Here is a 12553-nt window from a genome sequence, read left to right on the forward strand (position 1 = left end):
AACGACCCAAAACACAACGACTCAACAGGACAATGACGCAAAACACAGAAGTAGATCAACAGAATGGCTTCAACAGAAGAAAATGCGCCTTCTGGAGTGGCCCAGTCAGAGTCCTGACCTCAACCCGATTTGAGATGCTGTGGCATGACCTCAAGAGAGCAATTCATGCCAGAAATCCCAAGAATATTGCTGAACTGAAACAGTTTTGTGAAGAGGAATGGTCCAAAATTCCTCCTGACCGTTGTGCAGGTCTGATCCACAACTACAGAAAACGTTTGGTTGAGGTTATTGCTTCCAAAGGAGGGTCAACCAGTTATTAAAACTGTGAATGTTTACACGGTGTGTTCAATAAAGACATATCATTGTTTGTGTGTTAATAGTGTAAGCAGACTGTTTGTCTATTGTCGTGACCTAGATGATCAGATTGCATTTTATGACCAATATATGTGGAAATCTAGGTATTTAAAAAGGGTTCACATACTTTTTCTTGCCACGGTATCTCATCTCTGTACCCCACACATACAATTATCTGTAAGATCCCTCAGTCAATGCCAATTTTCCAATGCCTCACAAAGAAGGGCACCTATTGGTAGATATATTTTTTAAAGAAGTCATTGAATATCTCTTTGAGCATGGGTAAGATATTACATAACCAGTCATTACAAAGATACAGGTGCCCTTCCTAACTCAGTCGCCGGAGAGGAAGGAAACCGCTCAGGAATTTCACAATGAATTTCACAATAAAGCCAATGGTGACATTGAAACTGTAACAGAGTTTAATGGCTGTGATAGGAGAAAACTGGTTGGATCAACAACATTGTAGTTACTCCACAATACTAACCTAATTGACAGAGTGAAAAGAAGGAAGCCTGTACAGAATACAAATATTCTAAAAGATGCATCCTGTTTGCTACCACGCACCAAAGTAATACTGTAAAGAATGTGGCAAAGGAATTCACTTTTTGTTCTGTATAAAAAGTGTTATGGTTCGGGTAAATCCAAAACAACATATGACTGAGTACCACTCTCCTTTTTTTCAAACATAGTGGTGGCTGCATCATGTTATGGGTATGCTTGTAGTCATTAAGGACTGGGGAGTTTTTCAGTATAAAAATTAAACGGAATGGAGCTAAGCACAGGCAAAATCCTAGAGGAAAACCTGGTTCAGTCTGCTTTCCGCCAGACACTGGGAGATCAATTCACCCTTCAGCAGGACAATAACCTAAAATAAATCTCCACTGGAGTTGCTTACCAAAGAGACAGTGAATGTTCCCAAGTGGCTGAGTTACAATTTTACAGGGCAGACTGTGCGCCTCTGCATCTCAGAAGTCAAACACAGTAAGTAATATTAAGTGTTAATTGCTGACTCTGAGATGCAGAGGCCCATTGTATAATCTTCAGTATCATCACTAAGTTTATTTCATCATTTTGAGTAATAGACTTTGTGATGATACTGGAGGTAACATAACAAAAACGAGGCGATGCACAATTGGCCCAGAATTGTCCGGGTTAGGGGAGGGTTTGGCTGGCCGGGATGTCATTGTCCATAAAATAGTCACGGTGGGCTTTTGGTTTCTCTCCCTCTAAAAGTATAAATAAACAATTCTAAATAACAAACTGGATTTGTTTACAAATTAGTTACAATGTCTCACCCCATATTCAAGAATGGCCTTTTTCCCTTTATTCAGATTACAATCGCTAATTTTCGGTTATTTGAAAATGAAATCTTCTCCAAAATATTGTTATTTTTTAAAGAAAGTGATTATTATTATTATTAACCCTGTATTATAATTATATAAAAGCCCCTTATATATTCTCACAGATCAGATTTGCTCCAACGAAAAATGCTCCGTACATATTAATTTAGAATCCTCCAATCCTCTAAATGTAATTATTGGCGGAGAGTCACGTCATTGAAAAATATATATTTTTTAGATATACTGTAGGCCTACTGTAGGCGAAATGAGTCTCACTAGTGTTGAGTAATGTGCTAAAGTGTTATAGGTCTAACTTATTTATTTTTATTTAAAAAAAAGTTTACTTCTCCCTTCTCTCGGTGCAGGGTTCTGGGCTGGGTCCATGTTGCCTGGGTTGCGCCCGAGCGGCTCCATCCCCCCTTTCCCCGTTAGGCACGGCTGCATGGCGCACCCCCAATATCAAGGTGCACATGGGCCTATTTATATAATGCATATGAATTTGGAGGGCAGAAATGATTAAATAGTGAAGCATTTGAGTTTTAAGAATTGTGTGTGTTCAATTATTTGTGACTTTTTGGCATTTAAATCTGGAGTACGTATCCTGTCTTATCCGATGTCCTGTGTGAATTTAAGTATGCTCTCTGTAATTCTCTCTTTCTCTCTTTCTTTCTTTCTTTCTTTCTTTCTCTCTCTCTCTCGGAGGACCTGAGCCCTAGGACCATGCCTCAGGACTACCTGGCATGATGACTCCTTGTTGTCCCCAGTCCACCTGGCCGTGCTGCTGCTCCAGTTTCAACTGTTCTGCCTGCAGCTATGGAATCCTGACCTGTTCACTGTAATTACTATTATTTGACAATGCTGGTCATTCATGAACATTTGAACATCTTGGTCATGTTCTGTTATAATCTCCACCCGGCACAGCCAGAAGAGGACTGGCCACCCCGCATAGCCTGGTTCCTCTCTAGGTTTCTTCCTAGGTTTTGGCTTTTCTAGGGAGTTTTTCCTAGCTACCGTGCTTCTACACCTGCATTGCTTGCTGTTTGGGGTTTTAGGCTGGGTTTCTGTAGAGCACTTTGAGATATCAGCTGATGTAAGAAGGGCTATATAAATACATTTTATTTGAACTGTTTGGCCATAATGACCATCGTTATGGTTGGAGGAAAAAGGGGGAGGCTTGCAAGCCGAAGAACACCATCCCAACCGCGAAGCACGGGGTGGCAGCATCATGTTGTGGGGGTGCTTTGCTGCAGGAGGGACTGGTGCACTTCACAAAATAGATGGCACATGAGGTAGGACAATTATGTGGATATACTGATGCAACATCTCAAGACATTAGTCAGGAAGTAAAAGCTTGCTCGCAAATCATTCTTCCAAATGGGCAATGACCCCAAGCATACTTCCAAAGTTGTGGGAAAATGGCTTAAATACAACAAAGTCAAGGTATCGGAGTGGTATCACAAAGCCCTGACCTCAAACCCATAGAAAATGTGTGGGCAGAATTGAAAAAGCATGTGCGAGCATGGAGGCCTACAAACTTAGCTCAGTTACACCAGCTCTGTCAGGAGGAATGGGCCAAAATTCACCCAACTTATTGCGGGAAGCTTGTGGAAGGCTACCCTAAACGTTTGACCCAAGTTAAACAATTTAAAGCCAATGCTACCATATATTAATTGAGTGTATGTAAACGTGTGACCCACTAGGTATGTGATGAAAGAAATCAAAGCTGAACTAAATAATTCTCTCTACTATTATTCTGACATTTCACATTCTTAAAAAAAAGTGGTTGTCACACCCTGTTTAGGGCAGAGTGTGACTAGGCGTGTGTTCTAGTCATTGATTGTCTTTGTGGCTGGGTTGTATGGTTCCCAATTAGAGGCAGCTGGTAATCGTTACCTCTAATTGGGGATCATATTTAGGAAGCTCTTTCTCCCACCTGCTTTGTGGGATATCGTGTTTGTGCTTGGTGCACCACTGATGTCACGTTTTCGTTGTTGGTTAATTGTTTTTTGTTTGAAGTTTCACCGTAATAAAGATGTGGAACTTTAATCACGCTGCGCCTTGGTCCGTCTCTCCTCACGACCGTGACAGTGGTGATCCTAACTGAACTAAAACAGGGATTTTTTTACTCTGATTAAATGTCAGGAATTGTGAGAAACTGAGTTTAAATTGGCTGATGTGTATGTAAACTTTTGACTTCAACTGTATGAAGCTGTCCCTAGTGCTGAAGTTAGAGATACAGGTATAGGTAATGTGGAAGCCTACTGATCGCCAGCACACCACATCAATGTGGCCAGGGGTATAGTATGTTGTGCATTTTTTTACGGGTTTGAAATGCTCTATAACAATGAGAATTCCATCCCCACCCATTGTATAACTTTTTATGGCTGCAGCGGCAGTATTGAGTAGCTTGGATGAAAATGTGCCCATTGTAAACGGCCAGCTCCTCAGTCTCACTTGCTAATATATGCATATTATTATTAGTATTGGATAGAAAATACTCTGAAGTTTCTAAAACTCTTTGAATTATGTCTGTGAGTATAACAGAACTCATATTGCAGGCAAAAGCCTGAGAAATTCCACTTCCTGTCTGTATTTTTTCTGGGGGTGGCAGATTTTCAACCAAGCTCTCATTGAAATTACAGCGAGATATGGATGAGTTTTCACTTCCTACGCCTTCCACTAGATGTCAACTGTCAATAGAACTTTGTCTGATGACTCTAATGAGAAGGGGGGTCAAATGAGACAGGAAATAGTCACCACTGCCACGAGTTGACCATGCTTTCACCGTGCACGTTCATAGGGGAAGGACCTGCGTTCCACCGGTCATCTGAAGTCATTCTAATTCTCCGGTTGGAACGTTATTCAAGATATATGTAAACAACATTCTAAAGATTGATTCAGTACATCGTTTGAAATGTTTCTACTGACTTTTACGGAACTTTTGGACATTTCTTCAAGTTATAGTGGACGCGCTTTGTGACTTTGGAATTGTTTACCAAACGCGCTAACCATAGTAGCTAATTGGACATAAATAACAGACATTTTCGAACAAATCAAGCATTTATTGTGGACCTGCGATTCCTAGGACTGCATTCTGATGAAGTTCATCAAAGGTAAGGAAACATTTATCATGTATTTTCTAGTTTCTGTTAACTACAACATGGCGGCTAATTTGACTACTGTTCTGAGCTCCGTTTCAGATTATTGCATGGGTTGCTTTTTCCGTAAAGTTTTTTTGAAATCTGACACAGCGGTTGCATTAAGGAGAGGTATATCTATAATTCCATGTGTATAATCATGTATTATCATCATCATTGTATTATAGTCTACATTTATGATGATTATTTCTCTTGAAATAATGTGACTATGCAAATTCACTTGATGTTTTTGGAACTAGTGAATCTAATACGCCAATGTAAACTAAGATTTTTTTATATAAATATGAACTTTATAAAACAAAACATGTATGTATTGTGTAACATGAAGTCCTATGAGTGTCATCTGATGAAGATAATTCAAGGTTAGTGTTAATTTTATCTCTATTTCTGCTTTTTGTGAATGCTATATTTCGCTGGAAAATGGCTGTGCTTATTGTGGTTTGGTGGAGACCTAATATAATCGTTTGTAGTGCTATTGCTGAAAAGCATATTTGAAATCGGACACTTTGGTGGGATTAACAACGAGAATAGCTTTAAAATGGTATGAGACACATGTATGTTTGAGGAATGTTAATTATGAGATTTTGAAAATGGCGCCCTACACTTTGACTGGCTGTTGTCAAATCGCTCCCATTAACGGGATTGCAGCCGTAAGAAGATAAAGTACATTTTATTTTAACATCTCGAAAGGTAGAACATTTGAGAAATAAAGCTGACTTATAATTTAACATTTGTATTCAAATTTACAGATCACTTACGAGTTTGTTATTAAGGAACATGAACGTTCACATGTTCAAGTCAACAATGCCAAAAATGAATTTATGCAAAAAATATATATATAAAATGGGGAATTACTTGTTAACTTCTCTGGGATATGTGGGATGGTAGCGTCCGACCTCGCTAACAGCCAGTGAAATTGCAAGGCGCCAAATACAAAACAACAGAAATCCCATAGTTAAAATTCCTCAAACATACAAGTATTAGACACCATTTTAAAGATAAACTTCTTGTTAATCCAGCCACAGTGTCCGATGTCAAATAGGCTTTACGGCAAAAGCACACCAAACGATGTTAGGTTAGGTCAGCACCTATTCACAGAAAACCATACAGCCATTTTCCAGAGGGCTCACAAACGTCAGAAATAGCGATTAGATGAATCACTAACCTTTGATGATCTTCATCAGATGGCACTCACAGGACTTCACATTACACAATAAATGTGTGTTTTGTTCGATAAAGTTAATCTTTATGTCCAAAAACCTCATTTGAAATTGGTGTGTTATGTTCAGAAATGCATTGTCTCAAACAAACATTCGGTGAAAGTGCAGAGAGCCATATCAAATGACAGAAATACTCATAATAAATATTGATAACAGATGGAATTATAGATAAATATCTCCTTAATGCAACCGCTGTGTCAGATCTCAAATTACAGAAATACTCATAATAAACATGAATAAAAGATGGAATTATAGATAAAGGTATCCTTAATGCAACTGCTGTGTCAGATTTCAAAAAGGCTTTACAGCAAAAGCACACCTTGCGATTATGTTAGGTCAGCACCTAGACACAGAAAAACATACAGCCATCTTCGAAAGAAGGGGAGGTGTCACAAAAGTCAGAAATAGCGTTATAAATCTTCACTTACCATTGATGATCTTGATCGGAATGCACTCCCAGGAATCCCAGTTCCACAATACATTTTTGTTTTGTTCGATAAAGTCCATAATTTATGTCCAAATACCTCCTTTTTGTTCGCGCGTTTAGCCCAGTAATCCAAACGCTCAATGCGCGATTACTTAGTTCTGGCGAAAAGTTAAAGTGATATTACAGTTCGTAGAAACATGTCAAACGATGTATAGAATCAATCTTTAGGGTGTTTTTATCATAAATCTTCAATAATGTTGAAATGAAACGGAATGCAGCTACCTCTCACGGTCACGCGCATGATTTAGCTCATGTTCATTCTGCCAGACACCTGACTCAAACTGCTCTCATTCGCTCCCCCTTCACAGTAGAAGACTGAAACAGGGTTCTGTTGACATCTATGGGAAGCCGTAGGAAGTGCAATATGACCCCATAGACACTGTATATTGGATAGGCAAAGACTTGAAAACCTAAAAACCCCAGATTTCTCACTTCCTGGTTGGACTTCTTCTCAGGTTTTTGCCTGACATATGAGTTCTGTTATACTCACAGACATCATTCAAACAGTTTTAGAAACTTCAGAGTGTCTTCTGTCCAAATCTAATTATGTTCACATTTTAGCTTTTGGGCCTGAGTAGCAGGCAGTTTACTATGGAATCTTTATTATCCAAGCTACTCAATACTGCCCACCAGTCCCAAATAAGTTAAATTAAATCATGTACAGTGCTTTCACAAAGTATTCAGACCCCTTGACTTTTTCCACAGTTTGTTAGGTTACAGCCTAATTCTAAAATTGATTCAATTGTTTTTGTCACGCCCTGACCATAGAGAGCCCTCGGTTCTGAAGGCACTGTACGTATTCTTGCACAAGATGGAATCAATTATAACTGTGTTTAGTGGAAATACATGAAAATAAATTAATGTTTGATGTCTGGTTGTCTCTCTGTGAACATTGATCACTTTCTGTTGGATACTATAGCAATCCATGGAACCTGTCACAGAGACAGAGAGAGAATTACAGGAGGTGGAAGACAAATAGAGGGAGAGAGGAGAGAGAGCAAGAGGGGGAGGAAGAGAAGGAGGGGAACATCGGATGGAGCCACAGTGTCTCCTGACCCCTCCTGTCTCAGCCTCCAGTATTACTGCTGCAGTAGTTTATGTGTCGGGGTGCTAGGGTCAGTCTGTTATAAATATCTGGAGTACTTCTCCTGTCTTATCCAGTGTCCTTTGTGAATTTAAGTATGCTCTCTCTAATTCTCTCTTTCTCTCTCGGAGGACCTGAACCCTAGGACCATGCCTCAGGACTACCTGGCATGATGACTCCTTGCTGTCCCCAGTCCACCTGGCCATGCCGCTGCTCCAGTTTCAACTGTTCAGCCTAGGGCTATGGAACCCTGACCTGTTCACCGGACGTGCTACCTGTTCCAGACCTGATGTTTTCAACTCTCTAGAGACAGCAGGAGCGGTAGAGATACTCTTAATGATCGGCTATGAAAAGCCAACTGACGTTTACTCCTGAGGTGCTGACTTGCTGCACCCTCGACAACTACTGTGATTATTATTATTTGACCATGCTGGTCATTCATGAACATTTGAACATCTTGGCCATGTTCTGTTATAATCTCCACCCGGCACAGCCAGAAGAGGACTGGCCACCCCTCATAGCCTGGTTCCTCTCTAGGTTTCTTCCTAGGTTTTGTCCTTTCTAGGGAGTTTTTCCTAGCCACTGTGCTTCTACACCTGCATTGCTTGCTGTTTGGGGTTTTAGAAGGGATTTCTGTACACCACTTTGAGATATCAGCTGATGTAAGAAGGGCTATATAAATAAATTTGATTTGATTTGAACAGAGGGAGGAAGAGAGAGGGAGAGTGTTCAGGAATTCACCCAGAAGTAAAACCCCATCTCTGCCACACTGAACCTTATAAGGCCCACAAGCACCCAACCCAAGCCATGGAAGCGGAGCTTGCTGAGGAATTCGACAGAACCAAAATAAAGTAAACATCTATTCAGCAGAAAACGCTCCACATCAGAATATGAAAGGGGGAAAAAGGAAGGGCTGAAAGAAATTGCTTCACCAGTGCTGTGTTTTTGCTGGGTGCCGTGAATGGAGGCGTTACTGGTTGGCCTGGATGTAAGGGTGGGGGCAGGTGTAGACAATCAAAAGACGCATTGTGATCTGATTGTGATTAGATCTTCCTGATCACCTAAGGAGGCAGAGACCGTAGAGAAAGTGAGACATCTCATTCCCTATTTTTTTCTGATCTGGGCGGGGCCACTCTGGTCTATTTATTGCCCCTGCCCCACGGAGGGAGTGTCACCAGAGAGAGACACCTTACTGGCAATTTTTTTTGTCAGGGCATGTGGGGGAGCGGGGAGAGACAATAAGTACACCAAAGCTAGCTGTTCCCCAACTCTTGTGAGCATGAAAAATATTATGGAGGAACACAAGCTGACACGGGAAAGCAAGCTCACGCAAAAAAAGAGGGAACGCTCACTTACACAGACAGGAATATTGAATATTTTTAACAGACAGCTTAAACAGCTTAAATGAACTATCTTCATTTATCCACCATCTTTGTCCAAGGGTAGTCGAAGATGCAACTTGTAAGATGTCCTAGAAGTGTAAATGACTCCTGACAAGACAACCATATACATTTGGCAAACATCACGGTTGTCCCAACCTCTCCGAAAACTCACACTGGCCAGTTGAGGTAGTAATTATGGACAACGATACCGCTACCATTCCTCCAGAATTAAGCTCATGGTGCTCATTAGAAACCAAGTGCCTACTGGTACTGTGGTCAGATGCCACAGTCCAATCGAAATTAGATCAAGCATAGGCTTTAGAAATAAAGATATTTATGAAGAGATATCATCCCTAATGAAAGAAAAAGGCTTCTCCCTTTCCAATGCCCAATGCCAGTGCAAAACCAATATTTGAAAACATCATACAGAAAGGCCAAAGACTGTAATAGCAGGAGTGGGAATGGGAGAACCCAAAGACCATCCCACCACAAGCTCACCTTCCCATGCATCCCCAATACATGTATAGTTCAGTTTAAATTACTTAATGCTAGTACATTATAACAGCCTATCAACCCTCAATGAGTGAAAGAGACTCTTGTCAGTGAATTATCACTGATCAATGGTTTGGAGGAAACCAAACCACGGTCGTATGGTTTGGTATGGTTTAGACCTGTACTAATTAAGAATCTGTAATAATGAAATCCTGTACATTATATTCGGTGAAACTTGTAGCATTTTCCAGACAAATCGCTATAACGATGAAGTACAGAAGATATCCAAACGAATGTGTAAAGGTGCATAGATTCCGATAAGCATGAGTGAGGCCACTGTCTAACATAATGTACAATATGAAGGACTCTTTAGGCAAATTTCTGATTTACACATTATTCCTTTATTGGTATTTGCTTTACATGTGTGCTCCTTTGCAAGGGGGAGCTAGCATTGCTCCTTTTCCTTTTCAATAAATATTGATTACCCATTAATTTGTCTCTGCCGGCAAGTCATCCTCCTAAAATGTAGGCTATGTCCTATATGCAAAACATTGCTCAAGAGAAAGTGTAGGTGTTTGCTCTCATCATTCTCGCTGCTTCAAGTTCAATAGCCATAGGTGGAGATCCAACCTCAACATCACAATTAAATAGGCCATAGCATATGCATGGGTGGAAAAACAGGGGACAGCTATCTTTCCAAGGAAATTTACTTCAGAAATATGATTAGGCTATAGTTTACTACATTGCCTAGAAATAAATATGTATCACCCATATTTGCCTCCAACTGAAAATCGTCCCACTTAAGGTAGGCTATACGTAGCTCAAGAAAAAGTGCAAGTCTCTCAAACTCTGCCCTCTGTAAACTATGTTTAGCCTATTGGCTGATACAGCCCAGTAATACGGATAGCCTAACATTATGGGCCATGTGAGAATCTGTGGTTATTTAACCTATTTCTTAGGTGATTTTTGCGCATTTTGATATTACCTATAGGGCTCAACATTTCTGCAACCATAGCTGGCAAGTGAGCTGTGTCACATACGCCTAAAATAAAATGTGCATGGTACTGTGCAATGACTATGATGGGAGACAGAGTGCTGGTTTCAAGCGCAGGGCGCAGCAGGTGTTTATTGGTAAAGGACCACAGGAGGAGGCAGGTAGCTGGGTCCAGGGACAGGCAGAAGGTCATACACAGTGACTCCAAAAAGGTAGCAGTACAGGCAGGGAAAAGTTTAATAACGTAGTCCGGGAGATCAGGCAAGAGGTTGATGACAGGAAATCTGATAGGCAAAAGTACAGGCAGGGAATAGGCAAAAAGGTGTCGTTAGCAAGGATGGCCAATAAATATGATACATGGAAGGACTAATACGGAACTAAAACAGAGCTCCGATGATGGGGTGCAAAGAACTGAACTAAATACTGTGTGTAAATGACATACAGGTGTGTGAACAGGGGTTCAGAATTCAGGTGATTGGGATCTGGAGAGTGAGCAGCGTTCAGGGGATCTATGTGTTTGAGAGTGTGAGTTGGAAGCAGACGTTACACACTGTAGGTCGGGACCAGTCAGTAGGTGTAGGCAGGTATGGTATGAAAATCTGCGGTGTGGATGGGAGCAGGATGAATAAATCAGTCTTGTGCTACGTTAAGGCTTTAATATGTAACTTTTTGGATGACCTGACCAAATGTATATGAAAATATGTAATTCTTATTGAATGCAAGAAATTTGAGTTATATATATGTAATTCGCATTTAAAGTCTCAGAATCGGTAGATCTGTTCTATGTGTGCTATATCTATGCTTCCCGTTCTTACAATTAGTTTTTGTTTCTCTTACTTTCGGTTTTGTACACCAGCTTCAATCAACTGAAAATATATTTCCACAGCAGTTTAGATGGTACAATGATTCTCTACTTGCTTGTTTTGTCACATAAACGGAAAATAGGAAAATTAATAGAATTTTAACAACCAGAAATTGAGTAGCGATTTTTGCTTTTTGCACTTGGTGTCGTTTTTATTTATACAATCCATTAATTGTATTTTATACATACATTCAGATATACTCAGCTCTTTCATGTGGTGACCATTTAAGGGATGAGAGAGATTCTTGGAATATTTATGTGTATAGCTGTTATCGGGACAGTAGCCTATTAAGCCCAGTCTTAAATCACCGGAAAACAAATATAGTAGGGCTGGGAATTGCCAGGGACCTCACGATACGACATTATCATGTTTGGGGCCAACATGAAATGTGATGGACATTTTTACTGGTTGTGCTTTTCTAATAGACAATTTCTGTGTTCATGCAAGTGACTGATTGAACAAATCCTCACTATCAGTATCTGCAATTTGGTAGTACACCCAGACCCTTGTTTTGAGAAAGAAAGATATCTCAGTTTTAAGGTCTCAGTTTAGAGAGAGAAGCCTCGTGAGGTATTGGTCAGTCACATGTTATGAACCAGTATTGGTTGGTCACATGAAGGAAGCAAAGTTATTGATAAATTAATTATGAATGATGAATAAGCTAAATCATGCAAGTATAACTTGTCTGTGTAAAAGAGAACTAACGGGACTGCCCCGGGTGGAGCTCCTGATTGACATGTGTACTTGTTGCATTGAGTTGGTTGGTACCTCTCCAGCATGCTGACAATAAAGGAAGATTCATTTAAGATTGACTTTGAGTGTCCCTTTGTAGAATTTTCACTACAATATATATTGTGATTCCCACGATTCTATATGTATTGCGATTTGATACAGTGATTTTATTGCATTTTGATGTTCTAAACATATTGCTCACCATATATCTGCTGCAGAGTGACAAGAGAAATGAGAAAAAAAGTCATGGAAATAAAAGTGCTATGAAGAACAAGCTATGAAGGACATTTCCAGATTTCTTGGTCCCTGCCTGTAAGTAAATATTATTTCAAAATATAATTTACCTGTCAATGATTTTAGAAGTCAGGATACTGATGATTTAAATGGTTTCACTGTCTAGATCCGTATACACTTGTGAGATATCCAGACACAATGTGTGCCTGA

At 40.0% G+C, this 12553-nt stretch overlaps 1 long non-coding RNA gene across 1 annotated transcript; it reads left to right on the forward strand.

The window, feature by feature from the left end:
• Positions 1-4486: 4486 nt before the first annotated feature.
• On the forward strand, positions 4487-12183 carry LOC149984019 (uncharacterized). The gene is made up of 2 exons (XR_016495596.1): positions 4487-4810; positions 7778-12183. It is a non-coding gene; the product is annotated as an uncharacterized LOC149984019 (long non-coding RNA).
• The last annotated feature ends 370 nt before the right edge of the window (positions 12184-12553 follow it).

This window comes from Oncorhynchus mykiss, chromosome 4 (genome assembly GCF_057628025.1).
Source record: "Oncorhynchus mykiss isolate SJ-2025 chromosome 4, ASM5762802v1, whole genome shotgun sequence".
Classification (NCBI taxonomy): domain Eukaryota; kingdom Metazoa; phylum Chordata; class Actinopteri; order Salmoniformes; family Salmonidae; genus Oncorhynchus; species Oncorhynchus mykiss.